Source organism: Charadrius vociferus, unplaced genomic scaffold, assembly GCF_000708025.1.
Source record: "Charadrius vociferus isolate BGI_N301 unplaced genomic scaffold, ASM70802v2 scaffold14, whole genome shotgun sequence".
NCBI lineage: Eukaryota > Metazoa > Chordata > Aves > Charadriiformes > Charadriidae > Charadrius > Charadrius vociferus.
In genome coordinates, this window is record NW_009648876.1 from 2,619,416 (window position 1) to 2,626,626 (window position 7,211).

Here is a 7,211-nt window from a genome sequence, read left to right on the forward strand (position 1 = left end):
ATGCTGCTCTTTCCTGTGGGCACAAATGACATCGCAAGCCAGAACATGGGCAGAATCAAGGAAGACTAAAAAGCCCTGGGGGTGCAAGTGAGAAGTATTGGTGTTAAAGTTATTTTTTCTTCCATTTTACCAGTTAAAGGAAAGGGAGCAGCCAGAAATAGATGTATAATTCAAATCAACTCCTGGCTTTGTGGCTGATGCTGTCATGAGAGTTTTGGCTTTCATGACTATGGGACATCCTTCAATGACTATAGCCTATTAGGGAGGGATGGGATCCACCTGTCTAGAAGAGGCAAGGGAATCTTTGGCAGCAGTTTGGCCAACTTGGGGAGACAGGCTTTAAACTGAAGGATTTGAGGGGCAGGGTGCTAAGTGGCAACTCTTATGCCATTACAACCAACTGGGGAATAAGCCAGGCCAACCAGATCAGCAACAAATGTTCTTTAGCTGCCTCCCAAGATGAGAACCAGAAGACCAACCACCTCAAGCGTATGTATAACGATGCACACAGGCTGAAGAACAAACAGGAGAAACTGGAGCTCCGCACCCAGTCAGAAAGTTATGATATCATAGGAATAACTGAAACATGGTAGGACAACCCACATGACTGGAGGATCACAATGGATGGTTATAGGTTGTTTCATAAAGACAGTCAGGAAGAAGAGGAGGAGTCGTGCTCTATGTTAATGAGAACCGTGAGTGTATAGAAGTCAACTATGGCAATTGCGGAAGCCCTACTGAATGCCTCTGGGTCAAGATCAGAGGGGTCATCTCCAAGGGGGATCTTAGAGTAGCCATCTGCTACCAACCTCCAAATCAACAAAGCCAATGAAGCAATATTTGGGTCATTTAAGCAAGCTTTGAGTCAACACAACCTGGTTCTTATGGATCACTTCAACTACCCAGACATTTGTTGGAAGAACAATACAGCAGGTATTTTTGTGAGACCACTGAAGTTGTGGAAATCAGGGGACATTCCAGAAGACTGGAAGAAGGCTAATGTCACCCTCATCTACAAGAAGGCCTTAAAGGAGGATCTGGGAAATTAAAGGCCCATCAGTCTTACTTCAGTCCCTAAAAAGTTATGGAAGTAATCCTTCTGGGGGCTATCACAAGTCAAATGAAGCATATGATCGGGAAAAGCCAGCATGGATTCATCAAGGGCAAATCATGCTTGACAAGCCTTCTATGACAAAGTAACTGGCTCTCTTGATGTGGGGCGAGTGGTGGACATTGTCTACCTGGACTTCTCCAAGGCTTTTGATATGGTTCCCCACAGCCTCCTCCTAGAGAAACTGATGCATTATGGTCTAGACAAGTTGTCTGTGAGGTGGGTGGGGAACTGGCTGACAGGCTGCACCAAGAGGGTGGTGGTAAATAGCTCCTTTTCAAACTGGCAACTTGTCACAAGTGGGGTCCCCCAGGGATCGATATTGAGCCCAACACTATTTAAAGTCTTTATAAGTGGTCTGGATGATGGGATCTAGTGTACCCTGATGAAGTATTTAAAGGATGGCTACAAAAAAGGTGGAGACTCCCTTTTTACAAGAAGTCACATGGAAAAGATGAGGGGTAATGGGTACAAGTTATTCCTGGGAATATTCTGATAGGACACAATATGAAAATTTTTCACAATGAGAATAATCAGCCATTGGAATCATCTCCCCAGGGAAGTGGTGAATTCCCCATCATTGGACACTTTTAAGATTTGCTGGATAGAGTGCTGGGCCATCTTGTCTAGACTATGCTTTTGTCCAGAAAGTTTGGACAAGATGATCCTTGAGGTCCCTTCTAATGTGGGAAGGGTTCCTTCTATGATTCTTCCTTCCAACCTTCTATGATTCTATGATTCATTTTAATTCAGCCATTAATTAAATAGTAGTAAAAATATGATAAATTATAGATAACTCCATAAAGAAGTCTCTGTGTTAGAAGGTATGTATTTGCTGATTCTCATACTGAATTTGAGACAGGAAATCAGCTACACTGAAGTTCTTTGTGAGTTTCTAATGGAAAAATGATATCAAATCCGCATTGAATTGACCACTCTTGATTTTGATGGTGTGAAGACCAGAAAAAAACAAAGTTTACTATTTTTGCTTTTTTTTCTGATTTTCTTTTTTTTTTTTTGTTACTGTATTTTATTACTACAAGATCTCCTGACTACGTGCGTTGATTTTCCTAGAAAGGTTGTGCATAATTAACTTGTGAATGCATTCAAGCAATAAGATGTATATTATCCTTCCATCTAGCAGACAATACTGTGAATCAGCTTATGCTTTCTTCAGCTCTAGAAACGTGTTCACCTAAAAGTATTCTACCATACAAAAGCAACTGGGAATTATAAGCCATTCCATATCAGAACAAAGGATTTATGAACTCCTTATAAGACACTGAATAAACAGTAATTGAGATAGGCTTGCTGTCCAAATTAAAAAAAAAAAAAAGATAAAGATGCTTACTTTATTAGTGTTAGACAAATACAGCGTAATTTCCTGTTTTGAGCCTCCCTGATGAGTCAGGTTGCCTTCTTTTTTCATTCTATATTACTGATGGATTTAATTTGATTGCAATTGTAACTTTGATTTGATAAGGGCATTGTTCAATTGTGTTCAGCATAATTTAAGTAAGAGCCTAAATTAGGATATTCATAGATTTTAAATCTGATTATTTATTAACATGCAATCAAAGTAATAGAAGCATATAGGTCTGATTTTTCTATTAAAATTTCAGTGAGAGTATCCCATTTCACAAGGTTAAAATGTTATCATGGATGATAAATCTCTAAGCTAATAAAATGGCTTCTAAACCTTTGTGTATTTTCTTCAAAGAAGATATTATCATCATCATTGTTTGTCATAAGAAGGTAAACTGTGCTTAAAAGCTTTCCAGGGGAGATTTAGGTTGTATTCACATCAGCAAATTTCTCTCTGCTACACATCTCTTTATCTTACAAATAGTAAATATTCTGTTTCTTTAAACTGTGCTTGCCTTACGTTTGCCCACGATGCATGAAATGAAACACAAAATGTTTCTCATGTTTCACCATGTTTCATGGTATAAGTTGCAATATTTTAGTCTGTAATACTAAATATAAATACTGTCATAGTGGGTTGTAGACTTTTTATCCCCAGGAAATCTTCATGTATATTAGCTCTCCGAGCTTGACTGCTGCTTCTTTTTGTACATCTGGACCGAGACAACAGGTCATTAAGTTAGTTTCATGATCTGTAAATACCCACTGTAATTTGGCAGCTAGAGTAGGTTTTAATAAAAGCTGCCTTTTTTGGAACCAAGCATAACTGAAATGTGCACCTACCACAAGATTACTAATAGAATAAGTAGCTTAGAAAGCAGGCAGTAAATAAGCTCTGTAATTGGAAACACCATGTGTTCTGCAGGAAGAAAATGCGATTTTAACAGTTATTTCAGTCTTATTGAATAGATTTCATTCCACAGGCCAGATAATATCTTTGCAGAACAAGTGCAGTAGTAGATCACTGACAGTAGAAGATGCTGCCAAATTGTACCCAGAAAAGTTTCAGAACAGAGCCAAATTCTGCTGTGTGCAATGGCTCTGGTTCTCAAGAATAGTCAATATGATTATACACACAAGAGAAGGTTAAACACTGGCACAGTTTTTGCAGAGCTGGGCCAAATATGATGCATAAAATAAAGACAATATTTGCATAATAACATAATTTACTAAAAATAGCTATAATAGTGTCAGCTTTGCTTTCACTGTTTTATAGAAATATAACTGAGATGCTGTTTAATTCAAGCAAATAGACAATTTTTTTTTTTGCTTTGTTGTTTTTGGTGTGTTTTTTTTTTTTTTAATGAAGATACTAGAATATCTTTTATTATTTGGTTTTGTTCAATATTTCACCCCCAGTGATTTCCAGCTCTACTGGAGATATATCAACTTACATGTCAGAATTTGACACTAACTTCAGAGATTTATTTTATTACTCCTGGGCTTACAATCTTTATTTTGCTTCACATTGGCTCTCCCCCAAGCACAGCTTGAAATGGATTAAAATTGAATAGCATTACTTGTGACAAATCCTCTGCTAAACATGCAAAAGAGCAATACACTGGAGATGTCTGAGTTTTTTTCTAATAAAAAAATTATGGCTAAAGTGGCTTTTGAAAATAACATTCACTTAATTTAAAACTTTTGGACAGAATTATATTAATGGACTGAACTTACCACCAATCCCTCTTGATGGATGCTAATCATATTAATCGGAATAAACCAGGGGTTGGGGGATGTTGCATGAACTTTCAGATCTCATTTTACTAAGAGACTGGTAAAGTTCAACTCATAAAATTTTAGGCACCTAAAAAAGATCTTTAAATTAGAAAGCTGTTGTGTCTAGGATTCTTTTGAAGATGGTAGAAAGCAAGATTTTTTGCTCTGAATTATTTTCTTGAGGACTCAGAGCCATTTTGCTACCACTGCACTGTGGGATAGGCAGAGTCCAGGTCCTTTCGCTATCAAAACCAGGGAGATGTCTGGGTTGGAAGTCTTCCAGCTTTTAGATTCCCGCTCCACAAAGTCCAGACATGGCCCTGTCACACACTTTAACCTGAGCTAGACAATCGTCCTGCTGGTTTCACATAACCTCTGTTTGCTGTTCAGGGACAGTAACTTCACAAGCACACTGCCTTAACCACCAGTTTTCCCCTTTTCGTTATACTTTTTTTTTTCCACTTGGCAGATTCATGACATGGATGCAGGCCTTCGCAGCCAAAAAAAATTCCCTGTCAGTTGAAATTGCTCTACAGTGTGATGGCATTGGCTAGCAAAGATGGTGAACGTTTGGAAGACCACTGTTGGCCAGTGGTTGTCCCACATCACAGTTTGCGCTGTTGCCTTAATGACCTTTTTTCCAAAAAAAACAAAAGGAAGTAATGATTTGTAAGTTAACTTTGCAGGACTAGTGGGAGGTGGGACTAGTGTCCCTGTCTATGGCAGGAGGGTTGGAACTCAATGATCTTCAAGGTCCTTTCCAACCTAAACCATTCTATGATTCTATGATGACTTGTGCTGCTATAGATATAAAATATTAGATGAACAATGAATTCATCCAGAGCTATTAAATCACTTATAAGGCTGTAAAAACAGAGTCCCTTGTAAATTTTCATTGTTAAGTTTCTTATGGCCACTACACAATATATGCATAGGAGAAAATTTTCTTCTATACAACTTGAACAATTATTGTTTACATAGAAAATCTTTTATTTCCTCTCCAAATCACTACTTTTGTTGGCAAGAAAGGTTTTCTTCTGAGTAGAATTATTATTATATAAGAAATCTATACTGTCATGTTGCTGAAAACTCCAATAAATTACCTAGCATTTTCAGAGAGATGTGATACATGACTGATGGTAGGATAGCTGTGTTACCATTTTTTTCCTTTCTTGTAAAGGTAAAAGGTCCAAATGTTGCCATAAGTAAGGGAAGTATGTTTTATTTTTAAATTACCACATAGTTTTCTAATTTAAATCCAAAGAAAGCATAACATTTTTTTCAAAAGCACTAAAACCCCAGTGTCCTTTCCAGAAGTTACCGTTACAGTGGGGGCTATATCAACAAAAAGATGTAGATGACAAATATGGCTGCTTAAATGCTTACTGCCAAATTTGACATACTAAAATGAGACACAGGAATTTTCTTTTCCTCTTATTTCTGCCACAGGACTTGCCTCAGTTAAACTAATCCTTGCCAAATGTAAGTAACTGCAGCCATAATTTTCATCTAATCTATAAGGGCATTCATTGCTGAGATGTATAGTTCATTCATTTGTGGTACTTGAAGGAGTTAGCATTCCTGAGAATCACCTGTCCAATACATGTGAAAGAGAAGGACAACCTTTTTCCCAGAGCTTACTGGTCATCGTATGCACTGGGATGTGGAAATTCCAGCTTCTTTTTTGTTTTTCTCTTGCTTGGGGAGGCTTGATTCCATATTAACCTACAAGCAGAAAAGTGAATTTTCTGCCAGGCTAGAAAAATCTAAAGGAACGCAATCTCTCTTGGTGAAGACTTTCCATTTTGTACAAAACAAATATCATTGACGTAGAACAAAGACCCAGGTATGATATTGCTACCACTGCTGGAGCTCTAAGGTGACAAGAGCCTCCTTGTACTGCTTTCTCCACAGGTAACCAAAAGGGATATTAAATGCAAAATTTTCACGTTATCATAAAATATAAATTAGACTTTTCAACATTTTAAACAGAGAAAAATGAAAGATGACTAGGCCAAACAGGAAACCAATTTAAAAAAAAAAAGAAAAAAAAAGAAAAAATAGGCTTGATTCCAGACAACTCACTGTTTTCCTAGGTTGCAGCAAACTCCGTACAGTCCTTGCTGGTCTCTGAGGGAGTTCCTCGTCCCTCAACTCTGCCCAGTCTTCTCCCTGCTCCTCCTAGCAGCAGTAGGAACTCCTCTTGGCCTTCACTTCTCCAGGTTGGACAAGCCCAGTTCCTGTTGCCTCTCCATCATGTGCTCCAGCTCCCACCACCTTGGTACCATATGCCACACTCCAGCACATCACTATCCGTACTTGTCCCGAGGAGCCCCAGACCGGACATAGCACTTCTGGTGCAGTCTCGTAAGTGTCAACCAGAAGCAGAGGAACATTTCCCCAGACCTTCTGGCTACACTTATGCCTAACAGCAAGGGGTTTTTTTGATACATTAGTACACCATTGACTAGTGTTCAGCTTGTCATTCCTCAAGATCCCTAGGTTCTTTTCTGCAAAGCTGCATACTGGATGGTTGGTCATCAGCCTGTGCTGCTGCATGAGGTTATTCTCTCTCTGCAGGATTTTGCGCTTGTCTATGCTGCTCACTTCTCTTGACAGAACTCTGTGTGGCCCTACCCATCAGTATATCATAATTGTTCGTTGGTTTGGTTTTATCTGAAAAGAAGACAGAATTTATTTATTTATTTATTTAACTAAGAATTATAGAAGCATAGAATCTTTTAGGTTGGAAAAGACCTTTAAGATCAAGTGCAACCATTAACCTAACACTGCCAAGTCCACCACTAAACCATGTCCCTAAACAACACATCTACACATTTTTTAAATACTTCCAGGGATGGTGACTCCACCACTTCCCTGGACAGTCTGTTCCCATGTTTGACAACCCTTTCAGTGAAGAAACTTTTCCTAATATCCAATCTAAACCTACCCTGGT